Genomic DNA, 22,362 nt, shown 5'->3' with positions numbered 1-22,362 from the left:
TGGTTTGTTATTATCTCCATGTACCTTTCACCAACTGTTGCATTTGAGTATGCCATAGAGCTGTTTGATTAAATGCTTGAGAGAGATATGGCTAATGCTAATGGGGTTTGGTTGCTTGGTTTAATCTTTGGGATTGGTGTTTCTACAAGTTTTTTTGCAAAGGCCTCATCAGCAACAATTTCATGTTTGAAGTTGGTGAAAGAAAACAACAAATACACAAAATTTCATAAGAAAAATATGATTGCTATTAAACTAATGTTTTTTTTTGTTTATGTATAGGATTATATATTATAAATTATTTTCCAATAGATGGGCCTTAGTATTTGATATTTTTTTCACAGGTCTAACTCCTTCTATGGCACAAAAAGCTTTGTCTAGTTTAATTGTATTTTTTGTTTTTGACTCTATTTGAATCATAGTTCTTTGCATCAAAATTGTGTTGGTTTGGTTAAATTCTCATGATACAAACCTACAGGGAAAGTGGCTAGTGACACACCTCTTATCTATAACCTTTTAATCAATTATGTTCAGTATATTGCCAATATAATGGTGCTATACATTTGTCCCATGTGTGGTAATAGCTTATCAATTTCTTCCGTGTAGGCAAGCATAAGAAGGTAAGAAAGAGGGAGGCAGAAGAACCTATTAATGCATTTAGGGTGAGCAAGAAAGGAATTGCCATGAAATGTGGGAATTGTGTCCAACGGGGCCATAATCAAAGAACTTGTAAAGCTCTGGATAACCCCAACAAGAAGGCTTATAAAAAGAAAAAGAATAGGCAATCAAGACAATCATCTCCGTCTAGAGCTAAATGGAGTAAAAAATTATCAGTAAATTTCAAGTACTATTTTGTTGAACTTTTCATCCAAATTTCAAGTACTACTTTGTTGAACTTTTCCAACATTTTTGGCTTTTTATAGGGCACTCAGCAATCAAATATAGGTACCCAACAATCAAGTCAAAGTCGTACAAAGGACAACACTAGTGGAAGCAAGAAGGATAAGGGAAAAGCTAAGGTCTAGTGGCAGCAAGAAGATAAATAATTTTTTAGTTCAATAATTTGTTTAGTGATACACAGTCTTTTAAAAATACTGATGGAGCCATTATACTTTTGTTTTTCAATAATGCTGGAAAAGTGTAATTATTGATTCATTGAGTGTTATTTTTCTGGCAAACAATATACTATTTGTAAACACTCATTTGATATTTCAATTTATGGCATATTGAGATCCTTTTAAGAATACTGATGGAGCCGGTATACTTTTGTTTTTCAATATTGCTAGAAAAGTGTAATTATTGATTTATTTTATTAGAGTTATTGCATAAAGTTCAATTTATGGCAAATTGGGACACATTCATTTTTTGGTGGTGGTGTAGAGGTTGTGAGTTTGAGAATTGATGAGTAGTATATTGATGCATTTATCAATATTGCTAAGGAAAGCACCAAAGTGCTCCTACCTGGCAATGTCTTTGAACCTTCTAGCATGATGGCTCAAGCTCCCAACACACGCTGTCAAAACCAATTACCATGTATGGAACTATGTCATTGGAGAAGATTGTGTAGAGGCTAAGTGCCATTGTTGGGTTCAGGTGAATTTGATAGGGTTCTATTATTCTTTGCCCACTCTTGTTGTTGCTAGTTCCCCCACTCCCTCAGGCATGATTTTTGTGTTGTTTAGGCTACTTGATTTAGCCTAGACATCAAGTACCGCTCTTATTGTTTAGGTTAAAAATCAAAACCAAATACCATGATTTTTGTTGGTTCCCCCACTACCTCAGGCATCACAAACATGATTTAGGCCCTGTTCTACGAGGAATAATATGAATTCATGCATATAAATATCAGAGTTATCATGTATCTAAACCATCTAGCTAGCGCACAAGTGGTGACATCCATAACATGATAGCCAAAAGCTCCCTTATTTTACCATCACTTTTGTAGAAACTAAAATCTAATAACTTGTTCTTAATCGGATCAAGAGACAACCAAATAGAAATGAATCAAATGAATGCCCCATATGGCAACAGAAAATAAATGCTGATATTTTCATATCAAAATTCTACGATGCCCCAAATTTCCACATTAACCCTTAGTTCACTCAAGCCAAACTAAAACTGATGCTAATGGCTAATACTTAACATGCGGCTCAAAGGGGATAACTTGATATCTCAAATTTTAATTGGAATAATGAAATATTGAACCAAAAGAAAATAGATATAAAAAAAAAAGGCAAAATCAAATATAATTCAAATTAGCATCCAAATCACTAAAAAGTAAAAGAATTTATATATGCGGATTATGTCCAAGTAAGTTAATATTTTCTAACTAAATGTGTAGCCAAACCATATCAATTATCATAACTTAAAGGAAGAATCAAATAAAGAGAAGAAGTACGCATCAACCAAATCACTCATACAACTTGAATCAAAATAAAGAGAAGCTGTAAGATCATCCCAAGATTGTTTACTTTCCTCATTGACTACTTGAATTATTGCAGTGTCCAATATACATCATACAACTCAAACCCTCCATAGCAGCCTCTCAATTTAATGGTTGTAAGAGAACCTATAACAGAAGGGGGACATATCCCATTGGCTTCTATTTTTCATTGTTCCTATATGACTTGAAACCTTTACAAGTATCAATGGAAGAAGAAAAAAAAAATATCTGTACATTTCTTCCATCTAAAGAATAGAAACAGGCTTCATATTTCTCATAGTCATAAGGTTCCTAAAGATCTGGCAGTGTTATCTTCCCAAAGTTGTTGCGATCAAGCTTACTGAAGTGATTGCAAATTAGCAATATATTTTTCTCCCCAATCTTTCCCATCTCTTTGAGCTTGTAAATTACATTCTCTGATTTGCTGAAACAAATAAGGGAAATATTCAAGGTTGATTTCTACATGAAGAAGAAGAAAATTAAGAAATAATAATTGAAATGCTATATAAACAGACAAGCTTTTAGTAGTCTTGATTGCAATTAGGTTAGTTAGTAACGAGGTGCTTGATTCCAATTAAGTTATAGAATTATAAAATTGATAAGCTATTATCACACATGGGACAAATGTCTAACACCATTATATTGGCAATATACTGAACATAATTGATTAAAAGGTTATAGATAAGAGGTGTGTCACCAGTCACTTTCCCTGTAGGTTTGTATCATGAGAATTTAACCAAACCAACACAATTCTAATGCAAAGAACTCTGATTCAAACAAAGTCAAAAACACAAAATACAATTAAACTAGACAAAGCTTTTTGTGCCATAGAAGGAGTTAGACCTGTGAAAAAATATCAAATACTAAGGCCCATCTATTGGAAAATAATTTATAATATATAATCCTATACATAAACTAAAAAAAAAATTAGTTTAATAGCAATCATATTTTTCTTATGAAATTTTGTGTATTTGTTGTTTTCTTTCACCAACTTCAAACATGAAATTGTTGCTGATGAGGCCTTGCAAACAACCTTGTAGAAACACCAATCCCAAAGATTAAACCAAGCAAACAAACCCCATTAGTAGTAGCCATATCTCTCTTAGGCATTTAATAATACAGCTCTATGGCATACTCAAATGCAACAACTGGTGAAAGGCACATGAAGTAATAAAAAAACCAAGAATTTTATAGAGACCCAACCCAAAAATTAAACCAAAACAATAATTTCTACTATAAAAATTCGCACATGGAGATTAAGAAAATAAAAGTTCTTAGAAGATTAAATAGCAATACGTAAGAAGGAAAAAAAGAAAAAAAGAAAAAGAAGAAGAGATACCCAGATTGAACAATGCAGCGGAACCACCAAGGAGCTACCGGGACAAGGGCAGCGAGACAACGGTGAGAAGCTTTGCAGTGGCTCTGAACAGTGTGGATTCTCTCTCTCTCTCTCTCTCTCTCTCTCTCTCTCTCTCTCTCTCTCTCTCTCTCTCTCTCTCTCTCTCTCTCTCTCTCTCTCTCTCTCTCTCTCTCTCCATTGGACCTGGTTCTCTTCTCTTCTTTCCACTGGGTTTTGGACATTTGGGTTATTTTAGGTTTGTATTTAAAAGTCATGTGTGTTACATGTGCTTATTCTGTTAGTGTTTTAACGTATGACTAACTAAAGTATTGATTTGGTAGTTGTGAATAGTTTAAGGAGTAAATTGGCCTATAAAAAAGTTGAGGGGGTCTTTTGGCCAGTAGTTGTAAGTTTAGGGGGTGTAAAAGCATTTTTCCCCCTCAAAATTACATGATGCCTGAATTTATGAAAACTAGAGATTCAAAACTTCCCATAAATATAATGTTCGAAGAATTCCAAGCCCTTGAAGAACTCCAAAAAATAGCCCAAAAATAGGGTCAAAAAGAAGGAAAATTAGAAAACTGAAAATGGAAGAGTGGATAAGCATCTAGAAAAAGATGAGGCGGCAACAAGATCCCTCATAGGGAGCCTCTTGCCCTAGTGGGGGCATGCCTCATGGGGATCCCGCTATCCTCATTTTTCTTGTATAGATACCCCCTATTCCCTTGGAAAAATCATGAAAAAAAAAAACACAAAAATTCCCCTCCTTATCCAACCTGTCTAGGACCTGTCTAGGATTCTCTCTAGATTTATTTTCTCTCTATTCTATTACTATACTAGTCTTGAAACCCAGAAATTCCAGCCCTCTTTTCTCTCATTTTTCACCCTCCAAAACCCATAGGTGAGTCTCCAAAGTTCTTCTTAGAGCTAAGTTAGTGTAGCTACTACTCTAGCTCCATCTCCCTTTAATTTTTATGTTGGAAATACTCTCTAAATCTATAAATTTCTTCATTTTTCTAATGAGTCTGAATTTGGTAAGGATGTGGTATTTTTTACACCGTCTAATAAGTGATTTCCACATAAGCATTTTACTTAAATTCAATACATCCTAATACACCTAATAGCATCTCAATAAACTCCTAATTTGTTTGGATTTATATATAAGTATTATAATTGATTGAATGTGACTGTACTTATTCTTAAATATATAATAAGATGATGTGACATGTTAGGATTGGAGGGGATAAAATATAAGTTTTACATCACATCTTTTCAAAATTTAATCTTTTTTCTTATACCCTTTTACTTTATATTCATTTAAATTGTTCTTTACATTTATGCTCTTTACATTTAAGTCATTTAAATTCTTGCTTTTGATATTTATGTCATTTACTTTTATATTCTTTAAATTTAAGTAATTTTAATTCTTGCTCTTTACATTATGTCATTTACTTTTATACTCTTTACATTATATCATTTATTTTTCAAGCTTTTTACATTTATGTCAATTAATTTATGCACTTTAAATTTATTTCATTTAAATTATTTATATTTTTTCCTTTTTTATATATTTTTTTTCTTTTTGAGAATCCAAACCCGGAGGCCTATTTTATTGAATGAAATTGAAAAAAAAATTACACAGCATCATGCGAAACAAAGGGAGCTATATCTCTAGGAATAGATTCCTTTTTTATAGTTGTGTTTTCCTTTACACTTGACATGGGTATATGCTATGTGTGAATGTATTCACCTTCTTTTGCACATAGACATACTAAATCTAATGGATTTAAAGGAAAAATCAACCACACACCTTGGTAAATCTTCATATCCTAAACTAATATGGTGAGTGGAGATTAGTCCTTGCACACCACCATTTTGATTCGACTATGATTTTAAAGATTTAACTAGGGTAGGTCTTCTTAGACTAATCTCTAACACCAAAATCAATATAGTGAGTGGAGGTCTATCCTTATGCACCACCATATTTGATTTTCCATGGGTGTAAAGGTTTATTCAAGGGGGTTTAACTTACCTTCAATACTTTTTTAGTTGGAATCTCATTTTGTTTTAATAAAAACTGCCACATCATCTACTAACTAAATAAAAGGTGGAGATTAAAACTCACTACCACTTGCTATTGTATATTTAAAATAGAAAGACAAATCTAGTTTAAAAAAAATACTAGAGGTAAGCCAAACTCTATTCAAGGAAGATTTCATTTACTCTATGTCTTTAAATTTGTATATTGCTTTTAAATTCCACACACACACACATATATATGTGTGTGTGTGTGTGCGCGTGTGCGCGTGTATGTATTTACATCCCTTTATTGCTTTATGTCTTTACATTATGCACTATTTATTTCCTTGTTTCCTTCTCACCCTAATTCACCAGACAATGAGAAATTTTGATTCAAGCAAACCTCTTAAAAAATGTGTTGTTAGAGTGTTAAAAAATACACCAATAACCATCCCTTTTCAATAAGTCTTTAAAAGATGCAAACATTTTAAGTTCACCCTTGAATAAAAAGCCTTCCAGTGGAGCATTTTTAAAACTTCAATAAGTGCCATTTTCAAATTAAATCTTAAGAAATCAAGATAAAATTCTCTTCTATAAAAAAATGAACAGAAACCATGGATTTTTACTTCCAAAAGGACCAAAATCATCTTTTTTTTTTCTAAAACATGGAAACAATTTTCTTAAAACAAATCCCTTTTCTTGAATAGTTTTGATTTTAATCTTGGATATGGTTTCTAAAGTGCATAAAAATATATATTTTTTAAATATATAAAATTGTTCTTTATTTATGTTTTCCCCTCAAAAGCCTTTTTTTCATAAAATTTCAAGAGAGAATCCCATTTTCAAAATTCATTTTCCCAAAATTCCCTTTGTTTTAAAATGAGAATTTTTCCAAAAAGTCATGATGTTTTCCAAAGGACAATACTCATCTTTTCAAATGTAAGTAAATGGTGTTTTCTATCTTTTGTTTTCAATCAATTTCTTTTTTGCACACTTTTTAAAGAGGTTGATATGTATCCATGATTCATTTTAATTGAATTGATGGTATGTGATCAAGCTAACTTATCCCCCTCCTTCCTACACTAACCATTTTTGTTTTTATTGTGTTTGTGCATAGGAGTGAAACTTGGAGAATAAACTTGGCTTATTACTCTAAATGCATAATGTGATATATTTCCTCTCCCTTCCTTTCTTTTATGTTGTATAGTATTATATATTCACATGCTAGATACATAATAAATATAATACTCACATGCTAGTTATATATATTTACCTTCTTGCGTTTTAATTTTCACATATTATTTATATATACTCACATGTTTGTTTGTAAATTACTCTTTGCAATAATATTCACATGTTATTTAGATATGTAAATAAGATATAATGTATATGTATTGTTTTGTACAAAACTTTTCAAAAACAAATGCCAAGTAGGGTATTTAAAAAAATTGCCAAACCAAGTACATTGCCAAACTTTTCAAAAACAAATGCCAAGTAGGGTATTTATCTTTCTAAAATACGAATGTTGTGATTAAATTAAAATAAGGTGCTATTCTTTTGATAAGCAATGTAGGGTATTTAACACCTTTCCCACCTATAACCGAATTTTCAAGTCCAAGAATCTTTGGTTTGAGACTCTGGTTACCTTAATTAATTTAAGAAACCTTGAATTGGTATTAGTTAATTAGGTAATTAAAACAAATTAGACAAATAGGTGACGAATCACACTTAGAACAAAACCAATAATTGATGACAACTCCATAAAATAAAAATAAGAAAAAAGATTCACACACACACACCTTACCTTAGTAACACGTGCATATCTAACACATTGTCAAACGCCCAATGTGTGAATACTTGAGAGGGGAGAGCTCAGAAATCTTGTGCCTCTCCCAAAATCTCACCCAAGGCATCTACACTATAAATCCAACAACCATAAGCTTTGATCCTTATTCAGAGATGGATATTAGGAATTAATGCCCCAGACTTGTTATAAAACATTGTCACCAAACTAAGCATTTATCGGCAAGATTTTTCCTACCTCACCAACCTTATTCACTCTTCCAAGCTTGAATCCAATCTTCTGATATAAGAAGCAACATATTCCAAAGGTGCTCTGGGGTGTGTCATGATGCAAATAACCTTCTCTCTCCTTCACCAATCCCTTCTTTATGCTTATTATATAGTGATCATAATAACAATAATAAATATATTTTTTTTAATATTCTCCTTTGTGATTTAGTGTCTTGTGTATTTCTCCACAATGCAATGATGCACCATTTGCTTCCATTTTTCAATTGGAGTGACTAGTGAGTAGTGGGCTTGACTCTCTTTTATATATATATATATATATATATATATATAGATACATTTTCGAACATAGGTTGATAGGCTCAAGTTCATTTAAATTTTCCCTTCCAAAATCGACTCCAAAAGTTGTTTTTTAAGAGATTAAACATTATTTGAAACTAGCCTCATCACATGCACTCTGTGCATGCGACGAGACTCTTTTTTATTTTTTATTTTGTCCTAAGTGTCATTTAAAAGTGAGATAGAGATAGTATTCTAATTTTTAGGATCTTTCTTTACCAGGTTGTTGATAAAAGTTTAAAATTTTGAATTGAAAATCAAAAATGATAATTTAGATTGGAGAAGGTAAAGGAAAAAAAATCTAAAACTTTGAAAATTTTAAAAAATACTCCCTCCGTCCCACTTTGTTTGTCTTGTTTGAAAAGTCAAAATTTGTAAGGAAACATCATTTATTGTCTTGTCTACCTTCTAAAAATGTATAAGCTTTCAAAACTACTCTTAAATAAATTTATCAAAAAATTGAATTAGTAAATTAATAGGGGTATAATAGGAACATTGGTATATTAATGACTTTTATTTTTAGAAATAGGACAATATTTTGGGACATCCTAAAATGGAATAGAGGACAAACAAAGTGAGACGAAGGGAGTAGTAAATTACTCTTTTAACCGTTTGTGTTTTTTAAATTTAAAATTATTTAACAAGAAGATAAGAGGCATTTTAGAGGGTTAAAGAATTTGTGTGAAAATATTTTAGTGTGCAAAATGATGAAACTCAAATAAAGAATCATGTTATTAATAGTGTATATAAATGATGATGAAGATTTCAATTACTGTAATTAGTTGTTTATGATTGGATCCCAACCAATCAAAACTAGAAATATTTAAGGTTAGTTTCAAACAACGTCTCTCAAAAGATAAATATAAAACTGAAAACTGAAAGCATTGTAACAAAATAATTTTTAAATGTGTGAATGGTGCCGTGGGACTAATTTTTAATGAAAAATTTGCTGAATAAAGAAGCTTGTGAGTCTCGTGAAGTGAACAGTATACAAGACCCACTAAATAGTGCAATTCCAATGAAAATTTAGATGGTCATGGTGGGTCCTATGCACAATGTACGAATCCACTGACAGACACTCCAACGTGATATGCACACATCAATTAAAAAAAAAAAAAAGGAAAACGCAAACACAAATGTAGCACCATGTATGCCAATCCAAACGTATACTTGGGTTTATTTAGATACAACTTATTTTTACTGAAACTGAAAATACTGTAACAAAATAATTTTTAAATGTATAAATAGTACCGTGTGATGCATTTTTAATTTTTTTGAATAAAGTGACGAGTCTCGTGAACAGTATAACTCCTGCAGTATGTAAACAGTGATAATTTACACATTAAAAAAAAAAAAAAAAAAAAAAAAAAAAAAGAGGAAGAGGAAAACGCGCAAATAAGAAAACGCAGACGCCCAACGTGGATCCAAGCCCCACACTTTAGAGAAAGATGAGAGGCAAAAATGGGTAATTACCCATAAAAAACAAACTATATAGTTAGTAGGGTCCGTTTACAAACTATATATATTTCTAGCAACTCGAGCCTCAAAGACTCGATTTTGGGCCCCTAAATCGAGTCTCTAAGGCTCGATTTTCATGGGTTGTTCCTGTTTTATGTGGCACTTTTTCCACGTGGCATCTACATGAAAATTGAGTTTCTAATACTCGATTTACATTTAAAACAAAAACAAAAAAAAAAACCACAAGGGCAGCAGGAAAAGAAAACCCAGAAACAGAGAAGAAAGCCAGAAAACCACAACGCATTCATCAGAGAAGAAAGGAAAAAAAAAAAAAAAAAAAAAAAAAAAAAAACCCAGAAACAGTCGCGCGGCGACCTGGTCGCGCACGGCCTGGTTCGCCGGCCTGGATCTGTCGCACGTGGCCTGGGTCGCCGGGCTGGATCTGTCTCGCGCAGCCTGTGTCGCCATTCCTTCTTCTTCTTCTTCTCTTTCTTTTTTTTTTCTTTCTTTCTGCCTTTTTTTTCCTCTGTTTCTGCATTTTGGGTTGCATTTTGGGTCATTAATATTTTATTTTTGGGTTGGAAATCGAGTCTCTAAGACTCGATTTCCATGTAGACGCCACCTGGACAAAGTGCCACATCAGACAGGAACAATCCATAAAAATCGAGCCTTAGAGGCTCGATTTAGGGACCCAAAATCGAGTCTTTGAGGCTCGAGTTGCTAAAAATATATATAGTTTATAAACGGACCCTACTAACTAAGTAGTTTGTTTTTTATGGGTAATTACCCGTTTTTGCCAAGATGAGAACAAGGAGAGGGCTTTGTTACCCTAGAGTTGTTGAAGACAAGAACATGCGAGTTGTGAAGCGAAGGAGAGATTTCGCCGCCGAAAAAGTTAGTTACCTTAAAAGAAGCCGGAATTCTTCTGATATCAATGGAAAGCGTGACTTGTTCGATTCCTTGCCGGACGATCTCGTCATTTCCATTCTCTGCAAACTTAGCTCCTTCGATTTCGCCAACGTTCTCCTCACATACGTCCTTCTCTTCTTCCTTATGAAAAATAAATTCCGACCATTCCACCGGAGTTTCAATCGGAACTGTGGTCTGAATTTCATTTCCGACATGTGAAAAAAATTAAAGACTCTTTTTTTTTTTAACGTAGTAAAATACCTGATATTGATTGGTTGTTTTTGAATTTTGAATATGATGTAACTGATTGTTGTATGCAACGAACTTCTACAGGTGTAGGAGGTTAAACGGTTTAGTACCCAATTCCTTAGAACAGCCCGATTCTCGTCAAAGAATCGTCAACAAGATGTAATTTTCCTCTCTCTCTTTTGCTTTTTGTTTTTGTTTTACATATTTATGTTTACGGGTTGTGTTTGGGTCCGAATCCGATCAAATTGAATTTATTCATTAGCTTAATTGATCAAGTTATTGACTTTTTTGGTGAAAATTAGAGAACTTTACAGCAAAATCTTCACTTTTTGATGCCGCAAACATTTAAGAATACAGAGTTTAACTGGAAATAAAAAAGTCTAGTCTGTATACTCAAGAGTATTGCTTTGATCAAGGGTTTTCGTGAGTGTAGTAGGGGCTAGGGAGTGCTATGAACATCACATCACCCTGTTGTGTCAGCTTAGTTATCCTTATAAATGAACTTCTTCTTTTTTTGATAAATAACGTAAGAATATTATTAATAATAAAAAATTGCCAAACCAAGTACATTGGGGATGTACTATGGGGGCACAAATCAAGAAACAAAAGAACAACGGTCAAGAAAAATAGAAAAGGAAGAACAAGAAAAATGAGAAAAAACCACACTCCATTCAAAGAGAGTGTGTAAGAAAAAGGATTTAATCTCCAGCAAAGAGCGTTCGCAACCCTCAAAGTTTCTAGCATTCCTTTCACGCCAAATGCACCAAATCAAGCAGTGAGGCACTAATTTCCAAACATCAATGTGACGATGTCGCACGAACTTTCCTTACCAAGCCTCAAACAACTCAAGAACAGTATGAGGCATAACCCATTGAATACCAAACAAGCAGAAAACCAAAGACCACAACTCCCAAGCTATGGAACAATGAAGTAGAAGATGATCCACTGACTCCCCACACCTCTTACACATATAGCGCAAGTCAAGCACTATCACTCGCCTTTTACGAGGGTTATCTGTTGTTAAGATCTTACCTAAGGAAGCAGACCAAGAAAAGAAAGCTACCCTTGGAGGAACCTTCGATTGCCATATCATTTTCCATGGAAAGGAAACAAGATTAGAAGGGTAGAAGGAACTATAATAACCTCTAAACTCAAAACCTCTATTCCTTGTAGGCTTCCAACAAACCTTATCTGGGCCAAACCCCTGCACTGATGAAGAATATACCAACTCCATAAACCGATCAAAGGCTTCTTCTTCCCAATCTTGTGGTGGACGACGAAATTGCACATTCCAGTGAAATCTCCTAGCCAACCAACCCATAACTTCAGCCACCGAGGAATCCTTTGACCTATGAAGACAGTAAAGCTCCGGAAAGGCCTCTTGGAGGGTACAATCCCCACACCACACATGCTTCCAAAATTTCACTCTAGTACTGTCCCTCACATCATAAACAAGAAGATAAGGACTTGTCACCTTCTTCATACACCAACCACCCCAAATGTTCCCATATTTTGCCTCTATAACCCTCCTCCATAAAGCATCAGTCTCCGAGCCATACCTCCACAACCATTTACCTAGAAAGGCAGAATTAAAGGTACCCAACCGTCTAATACCCAACCCCCCAACCTGCAAAGCCCTACAAACCTTGGCCCAATTAAGTAAATGAATTTTAGGTTCACCTCCAATCCCATTCCATAAGAAATCTCTCTGTAATTTCTCCATACGCTTAGCCACCTTACCTGGTAAAGGAAGAAGGGAAAGAAAGTATGTAGGTAAAGAAGATAGTGAGTTTTTAATGAGTGTCACCTTAGCCCCTTTAGATAAATACATTCTCTTCCAACCTGCTAATCTCCTCTCCATTCTCTCTAGGATAGGATTCCAAACATACAAGTCCTTAAATCTTGCACCTAATGGAAGGCCCAAATATTTCAAGGGTAGAAAAGACTGCCCACACCCCAATAGACCCACCAAAACCTCCAAATTGGGTACCCCACCAACAGGTACCAACTTGAATTTCCCCAAATTAATATGAAGCCCTGACACCTCATCAAATCTAGCAAGAATCGCCCTCAAATTAGCAATTTGAGAAGGTTCAGCATCACAAAAAATCAGAGTGTCATCTGCAAATAAAAGGTGAGACATTATCACTGATTGACCAGCCGTACTACCCACAGAAAAGCCTGAGAATTCCCCAGCGGAGGCAGCCACATCCAACATACGACTTAATGCCTCCATCACAATATCAAACAACAATGGAGATAAAGGATCCCCTTGTTGAAGCCCCCTAGAACTTCCAAAGAAATCAGTTGGGCTACCATTGATCAGGATGGAAAACTTTACAGTTGAAATGCAATACCTTATCCATTTTCTCCATTTCTTTGAGAAACCACAGCGTTGCAACATATACATCAAAAAATCTCAACTCACATGATCATACGCCTTCTCCACATCTAATTTACACAGCACACCTGGAACTCCTAACTTCAATCTACTATCAATACATTCATAAGCAATCAAGACGGAATCCAAAATCTTTCTACCCTTCACAAAAGCATTTTGTGAATCCGAAATAAGCACATGCGCCACCCTATGAAGCCGATTAGCCAACACTTTAGAAATAATCTTATAAATCCCACCAACTAAGCTGATAGGCCGAAAATCCTTGACCTCCACAACATCCACTTTCTTAGGAATAAGGGCAAGGAACGAAGCATTAAGACTCTTCTCAAACACCGCCTGAGTATGGAAGTTGTGGAATACAGCCATAATTTCAGATTTCAAGACATCCCAACAAGACTGGAAAAATGCCATGGAAAAGCCATTCGGACCAGGTGCCTTATCACCATTACACTCATGGATCACCTCAAACACCTCTTCTTCCTCAAAAGGCCTATCTAGCCAACTTGCATCTTCCACTAAGATGCTAGAAAAATCCACATCACCTAAGATAGGTCTGTGAGCCACCTCCTCAAAGTAAAGTTGCCTATAAAACTGAGAGATTCAGTCTGCTATAGCAGCCGGGTTCGAAGACAGCACCCCACCCACCATGAGCCTATCAATAGAATTAACCCTCCTGTGAGAGTTAGCTATACGGTGGAAAATTTTAGTATTCCGGTCTCCTTCCCTAACACAGAGAACTCTAGATTTCTGTCTCCAACATATTTCTTCCAACAAAGTTGCTTTTTCTAACTCATCACGAATTCTTACCATTTCCACCCTTTCCTCTGCTGATAATCCCCGACTCTCCTCCATGCTCTCCAGAGCACTAAGATCCTTCCACAATTTTTTAATCCGAGCTTCAACATGACCAAACACCTCCACATTCCATTTTTTCAAATCATTTTTAAGGAGCTTTAATTTATTGGCCAGAATAAAACTCGGTGCACCATGAACCTGGTAGGAATCCCACTAAGACCGAACCCTATCCATAAAACCTTCATCCTTAAGCCACATATTCTCAAATCTAAACGGCGTACACCCTCTCTAAAAAGAGCCACCCTCAAGGACAATTGGGAAATGATCCGAGCACAACCTAAACATTCGTCTTTATGAAACTATTGGAAACTTATCCTCCCAATCTACAGAGAACAAAAACCTGTCCAGCCTAGCCTTCGAGGCAACTTCTCTATCATTTGACCAAGTAAAAGTACCCCCTTGCAATGACAAATCAATTAGACCCTGCTCCGAAATAAAATTGGAAAACTTCCGCATAGCAGTAGTGAAAGAATTAGACCCCAATCGTTCGGAAGGAAACCTAACCACATTAAAGTCACCACCCACACACAATGGAACACTCCACCAGCTATTCAAGCCACAAAGTTCCTCCTGTAAAAACCTCTTGTCTCGGAGTAGATTAAGACCATAAATACCAGTAAACGCCCAAACAAACTGATCTGACACACTTGTAAACTTACAAGAAACCGAAAATCTCCCCACTGCTTCCTTCATTTTATTCACTACCCGAGTATCCCATATCACTAACACCCCACTAGAAGCTCCACAACTACCTAAATAAGACCAGTCAACATGTTGGCCACCCCACAAACTACGAATCACCGCTCTTTTAATCAACCCCATTTTGGTTTCTTAAAGACAAACCACATCTGTCCCTCATTTCCTAATCAGATTTCTCACCCTGAGTCTTTTATCCTGCTCATTCAACCCCTTAACATTCCAAGAAATAATCTTCACATTCATTGATAAGGCACAACAGCCCGCTCAGAACTTGTACTCCTTGCTTTATTTGGATCATACTCAACATTCAAAAAAGACAACAAATTTTTCAACTCCGGCTGACCTTTCTGACTTGACTTGACCAACTTCGTCTGTTCACCCACCACAAGTTTCTGTTTATCTTTCTTTTTGGCCTCTATGGCTAATAATAATCCTGTAATCTGCTCCTTAAAACCTTCCGGCGAAGTGCCCACAGATTTCTTAAAAGCCTTTATCCTATTGGTTACCCATTGTGATAGTTGACAATTATCTACACTCTCCTTACTCCCAATCTCCTTCACCTGACTAGACATCAACTCCAACGGGCCTTCAGCGGCCAAAGGTACCACAACTAATGGCTCATCGCCTCTCTCACAACACCTCAACCTTTCATCAAATTCCCATATCTCATTCTCTGTCCCGGGAATCACAGACAAAGACTCTACTAGCCCGGCTTAACTGGCATGGTGAAGGGTTGGGTCTGAATTCTCGTACCACTAAAACTATCAGCACCCATCACTTCCGGTGCAAAAATAGAAGACATCGTGGTCGAGGACACCACCGGCACCACCATTGACCCACACGGTTCACTGATCACTGATATCAGGTCATGGGATGCACGGGCCACTTCCTCTAGTCCTATTGGCACGGTGAGAGTTGAAGCGGGCCAGTCCGGGTTGAGCTGACCACCCTTGCTGGCCACTATTATCGTTGCCACAGAAGAGCCCATGTTCGAGATCACTTCCGGCGATGTCGCAAGCATCACCACTGTAGTGGGTAAGTCCTTGGAACTCTCAAGTTTCTTTAGTTTAGTGGTTTCACTCCTACTCAAGCTCGGAGTAGCTAAACAGCTCAGATGAGAGGACTCTAGAACATTAAGACCATTAGAAGAACTCTCTCCAACCTCAAAGAAACATGGGCTTGCCAAACCCAGGCCCACAATAGACTCCTTACTTCCCAAAAGGCCCATTGTTTTACTTACGTTATCTGTCTGCTTGCATGGGCCCAGCCCCACTGATTTATTCTGAGCAATATTACTCTCCCTTACCACCCAGTTGCCAGCTTTTTGACCACCCTTAACTCTATCCCAGGAAACCCACCTCTTTCCAAACTCATTCACAGCCACAATCAGACCTCTCCCTAACCAACGTGATCTCTTATTATCATGCAACTTTCCAAACTCAACAATTTTTGAATTCGAATTAAAATTCAAAGGAATATTGAGCTTATTTCCCTCCAAGATTTTCTCCTCAATATTATTCTTACCATTAATACTACCTTCTCCACCCTCCCTACCACCCATGGCTGCCTGGGGAAAATTTCCGACTTGAGTTTCATAAAGTACAACTTGTGTGTGAGAATTGCCTCTCGGACGCTCCAAAAAATCTTCTCCACGACACCATCCTTGACCTTTTCTTTGATAAAAGGCTGCTGAATAGGCTTCAACCTTGCCTGTACTGGAGCTTTGACAACTTCCACATAGGACCTGGCAGTACGTTTTTTTGAGACCTGCTCATACTTGTACGGTACAAAATTCAATCCACCCACCGCATATTGGGAAGGTTCCAATATTCTTCTTAATTCAATCCCAAAAGTTCTCCATCCTCCTTGTGACTTACCAGCAGGAATAATGATAGTTCTCCGCAACCCCCCTACCTTAAGCTCAGTCACAGATAAGTACTGTCCAAACGAGTTGGACCCCCATTGCAAAGTATAGGCAAAATCACCATCCCTGAACGTGAAAAACTGCTTCGGATTAACCCCTATCACAGTGTGTTCCAGACTTCGCATCACCCAGAGTGTTGCACTCTTACCCATAAAAACAGATTGCATGTAATATTTACCTCGTTCAAAAATCTTAAGGGAGTAAAAGTTCCTCCCTTCCTCCATCACCAACTGAAACAATTTAAATTCAATAAAAAAACTTCTAAATCCACCCATACTGAACCAATGAAACAAACTAAAACAAGATTTGTGACTAATTCGAGGTAGCCAGGCCTCCAAGGAACCTACTGCCTAAGGCTCATTGAGACTTAACCATCCTAAAGCCTTAAACATAATGCAGGTGTTCTCTCCTGAAGCCCTACTTGGACTAATGGTCATCCTTTTCTAGCTAATCTATGTTCTAGTATGGGAAATACTTCTAATTATAAATGAACTTATAATAGCTTTCATTTTCTTTTTCTTTTTTTTGATTCCCCTTACATCCTATTCATTGGCTTAACTGGTCAAGTTATTCATTTTTTCGGAGGGAATTAGAACCTAACTGCTTAATCTTCAATTTTGATGCCATGCATTCAACAACGTAGAGTTTAACTCAAAAACTAGTTTTGATCTGAAGGGTCATGTTGTAAGACCCCATTAAGATTGTGAGGGTGCTATGCAGTAAGAGTGCAATGAATATAACATTTACATTGACTGCGTAAGTATGGCAGGAGCTCTGATTATAACTAGCTCGTTTGGGATATCACATTGATGTGAGTAATGAATCTGCATTTGGTACCAATAGTAGCTCCATGTACTACTCATTTGTATTTATATATCGCCCAAATAGACCTAATTTATTCTCGACATAAGACTTAACACTGTCCATACAACGTGCAAAAAATCCTAGGGATTACCACAAATACTCCTTCCGTTTGAGCGTGCCAGTTTGGTGGGAGCTCTAATTATAACTAGTCCTTTTGGTTTATCACATAGATGTGACTAACGAATCTCCATCTGCTGACAATAGTATCTTCATATTTCATTCTTGATGTTAGACTCAACACGCGTCCATACCAAAAAAAAAAAACTCCTAGGGTTACGACAAATACTCCTTCCTTTCATATAAAATTAGGTTCAGCATGTGAAAGAGTAAGTTTCCATTTCGGATAGCTTATTTTTAATAGTGCACCCGTTTTAATATGAAAGGTTTTTTAATTAGCTATAATTAGAAAAAAAAAAAAAAGTAAAGCTCTAAAATAATTGTACCTAAACAAGCTGGGGAAATAAACTAGCCAAAATAAGCAGTAAGAAACACACAATTATTACCCTGTTTGGTTAGCCTTAAAAATGGGAATAAGTTAGCTTATTTCATAAGTACAGCTTTTGGAAGCCTCACATTTTCTGTGTACAACTATACTTTCATTTAATAAACATTTTAAACAAAATAAGCTAATGAAAAAAAAAAAAAGAACTATTTCTAAACACAAAGCTCGAGTCTTCATATGCTTAGATTCTCATTGTCTTTTGTTTGACTAACTCTACATTCAACATTTTGAATATTGCATGTAACTGAAATGTTTGGATTTTAAATATTGCTGTTAGGCCTGTGTCTGTGCTCTGGCTTGCTGATGGGACTTGTGCTTTCATTCCATATATGAGCTTGATAAAATTGCGTACTTGTAGTAGCTTTTTATACCATAACCAGTATTTTATTGCAGTTCGTTAATTAAAAAAGAAAAGAAAAAGGGAATGGCATAACTGGAAGGATGAAAACAAATATTCAAAATAATGTCGGAAAGGCATGTGGTAAGTGTAGATGATCCTCATATGAAGAAAAATAAAAATCCTTGGAAATTTGACAATGCATCTACAAGTATAAGAATCAGACATGACTTTGAAAGAAAGTATTGTATCATGGGAGTTGACTACAAGGGCTAATAATGCTATATTATGAGTTGGAAACTAAAGACTTGAGTGCATCACCCAAATATAGAGCTGGGGGTAGAATTTGTTGTGGAACACTTGAAGATTTCCTTTTTACAATCTTCACTTTTCAATGTCACACGCATTCAAGAACACAGTTTAACTGAAAAGCTAGTCTGCAGTTTGCACTGAAGAGTAATGCTTTGAGACCCCATCAAGATTGTGAGGGTGCAATGTAGTATGTAGGAGCTCTTTTTTTTTTTTTAATAAGTAATAAAGATTCATTGATATCAAAAAGAGAGAGACACCCAAGTACACATGGAGTATACAGGGGTGAACAAATCAAAAACGAACATTACAAAAGTCAAGTAAATCCAAAATGGTAGAAAAAGGTTGGTTTCTCCACACAGAGAACCAGTCAAGTAAGGTTCGGAAAAATAGAAGCTTGAGATTAGGCATGGAGCGCTCATTGTCTTCAAAACACCTACTATTTCTCTCTTTCCAAATACACCACATCAAACAATGAGGAACGAACCTTCCATATATCTCCATTACGATGGCGACTAAAACGACCTTGCCAACAAGCAAAAAGCGCAACAACAGATGTTAGCATAACCCAACAAACTCCAAATAAACCAAAAACCATATCCCACAACTCCAAAGCAACTGGGCAATGCAGGAATAGATGGTCAACACTTTCACTAGTAGATGTAACACATCCCCATGTGGGAGCTCTAATTGTAACAAGTGGGACCTCTAATTGTAACTTGTCCTTTTGGGATATCACGTAGATGTAACACATCCCCATGTGATGACATTAGTAGCTTACTTTAACATAAGACTAGGTCCAGCACAACCAGTAATCATGTGAAAGACTAAATTTCCATTTCAGATTGCTTACTTTTAAAAGTGCTGTCCGTTTTAATTAGTAAGGATTTAATTAGATATACTAAGAAAAAAAAAGTAATGCTCTATAAAATTTTATCTAACAAGCTGGGGTAAATAACTCACCAAAATAAGCTGTAACATACACACACTTGTTACCCTGTTTGGTCAGGTTCAAAAATCGAAATAAGCCAACTTATTTCACAGGTACAGATTTTGAAAGCCTTGCATTTTTCTAAGTGCACCTGTACTTTTAAATAATAAACATTTTAAACAAAATAAACTAGTGAAAACAACGAAGCTATTCCAAACACCAAGCTTGAGTCTTTGTATGCTTGGTTTCTCATTTTCTTTCGTTTGACATTTTGAATATTGTGTATGACTGAATTAACGCTTTGTTTGTTTCACTGTAAAATGTTTCAATTGTAAATTTTTTTTCAGTAAAGTATTTTCTTTTGAAAACATTTTACAGAAAAACATTTTCAAGTGTTTGGTAATTGGTATCACAAAATTTTCCAAGCACAAGCCATCAAAACTGGTGCCTCCTAGCCATCGTCAGTGGCTCTGGTTTATCAAGCTCATATATGGAATGCGTTTTTTGCTTTAACATTTCTGTTAGGCCTGTAATTGTGCTTTGGCTGGTGGGACTTTTGTCTCTCTACTCAATCTAGGATGCATGGACATGGGTGCGGGTACAATATGGCGACATGAGCAATTTTTGAAAAATTATAACATGAGATGGCAAATAGGACACTGTTACGACATGGTTACGACATCCCAAATGAAGTGTCTGTGCTTAGCTACTCATTCCATATATGAGCTTGATAAAGCATGTGCTTGTAGTAGCTTTTCATACCATAAGCAATATTTTACTGCAGTTAATTATTAGAAAAAACTGAGGAAGGGCATAACTGGAAAAAGAGGAGAACAAATATTCAAATTAATGTCAGATAGGCTTGTGGTAAGTGTCGATGATCCTCATATGAAGAAAAATAAAATTTCTCGGAAATATGACAAATGCATCTACAAGTATAAGAATTGGATATGACATTGAAAGCAAATGTCGTATCATGGGAGTTGACTACAAGAACTAGTAGTGCTATATTAGGAGTTGGAAACAAAACACCTGAATGCATCACCCAAATAAAGAGCTAGGAATACAATTGGTTGAGGAACACTTGGGGGTCTAATATATGGAAAGCAAGGTATCATGTTAGTTGACTAGGAAAACATTTTCTGTTGACAGATTTTCCATAGTGAACCTTAAACAATCAAGTGCTAGTGTTAGTTTTTTTTCAGAGAAAAAAATATTGGGTTTTTGTTCATATTTTTAAAATTTCATGAAATTTTATTTACTTATCAAAAAAAACTTTCATAAAATTTTATGTGGTTTCTTTTCACATTTTGTTGCTTTAAGTTCTGCAATGTCAGCATAGTTTACCAATTTGGGACTTTTTTCTTTAATAGCTTAATTGTGCCTGTATGGTCAGTAACATAATAAGAGTATCTCCTTTTGTGTATAGATTGGAAACTTTGAAGAGGCATCTCCCTGTTTCTCGCCAAGAGGGATTACATGTACTCAGGAAAATTGCTATAAGGTTTGAGGAAAAGATTTATACTTCTGCCACAAGCCAGTCAGATTATCTACGAAAAATGTCTCTGAAAATGCTTACAATGGAAACTAAGTCTAAGAATCCTATAGGCAATGCTTTGTCATCCAATTCTGCTGGCAATAGTAATAAGTCCCCAGATGCAGGTAAGTACATCAAAGAATTATGTGCATGGTTTTATTTACATATTAATTCACCATGCTTCTCTCTCTGGTGTTGTGTTTTTGACACCGAAATCATTATTTCACGTATCTTTGTGGATTATATACATGCACGCATGCTGACATGCATATGTACATATACAGAAACATAGATATATGTTTATATGTGTATGTGTGCAATTTTTTTCCTTCTTGGACATGGATCCGTAATTCCTGTTAAAATGTCTAAAGATGTTATTTTTGTGACATCTTGAAAAGTAATGTTGCCTTTGTTTTATTGGGGGGGGGGGGGGGGGGGGGGTGTATGGGGAAAAGTGGATGTTATATGCTATGCTTAGCATCTGTTGGACTGCCTTTCACCCTCAAAACAGGTTATGAAAAATAAATGAGTGTGCTTATCAAAAAAAGGTGATATGAGTAAGCTAATGAGCTCTAGCCTAAATTCCATTTCCTTTCCTTGTAAGGGTAATGGAGTGAGGTTGTGGGTTCAAATATAAGGAATTCAATTGAAATATATTTCCCTTTTTTTCTTTTTCATTGTTGTTGGGTTTTTTTTTTTTTTGGGGGGGGGGGGGGGGGGGGGGGGGGGTGGGGTTTGGGGGGCTGGGCTTTAGTGCTTTAACGCCTTTGCCCATGGTATAGTATATGCTTCTATGTATTCTTCGTTCCACTTTTTTTTTTTTTTTTTTTTTTTTTATAAATATTTTATTTTTTTATCCTTCAACATTTCATATAGTTTGGTGTCTGTTTTTGTTCTTTCATATGCAATAGGGATGAGAATGCAGCCCCAAGTTCATAATCCAGGGCAGTCACTTCCACTTCCTCTATATATATATATATACCTCCTGCTAGAATTAATATGTTGAACTTCAAAAAGTACATGTCAACTGTCAGAGAAAAAATGATCAAAGTACATACAAGCTAATTATGTAGATTTAAACCTTGCAAAGCACTCTAGTAAATCAAGATAATAAATTATGTCCATGTGTAAGAAGGATGCACTCAACTCGGTTGGTTGGGACGTGCCAATTCTTTTTTTTTTTTTTTTCCTTGATAAATAACAAAATTTCTGAATGTCC

The 22,362-nt window shown here is 35.6% G+C and overlaps 2 protein-coding genes across 2 annotated transcripts in view; both read left to right on the top strand.

Annotated features, from left to right (window-relative positions):
- The window catches only part of LOC126728113 (mediator of RNA polymerase II transcription subunit 15a-like), a 42,708-nt gene that overhangs the window by 8,108 nt on the left and 12,238 nt on the right, over positions 1 to 22,362 (top strand). The window lies entirely within an intron of this gene.
- LOC126725809 (mediator of RNA polymerase II transcription subunit 15a) overlaps positions 10,829 to 22,362 on the top strand; it is a 312,712-nt gene continuing 301,178 nt past the window's right edge. Inside the window, exon 1 of the mRNA XM_050430742.1 lies at positions 10,829 to 10,943. The gene's annotated coding sequence lies outside the window, so the exon portion shown is untranslated. The remainder of the gene's footprint in view (positions 10,944 to 22,362) is intronic.

Source organism: Quercus robur, chromosome 5 (assembly GCF_932294415.1).
Source record: "Quercus robur chromosome 5, dhQueRobu3.1, whole genome shotgun sequence".
NCBI lineage: Eukaryota > Viridiplantae > Streptophyta > Magnoliopsida > Fagales > Fagaceae > Quercus > Quercus robur.
This window is presented reverse-complemented; position numbering and strand designations above follow the sequence as displayed.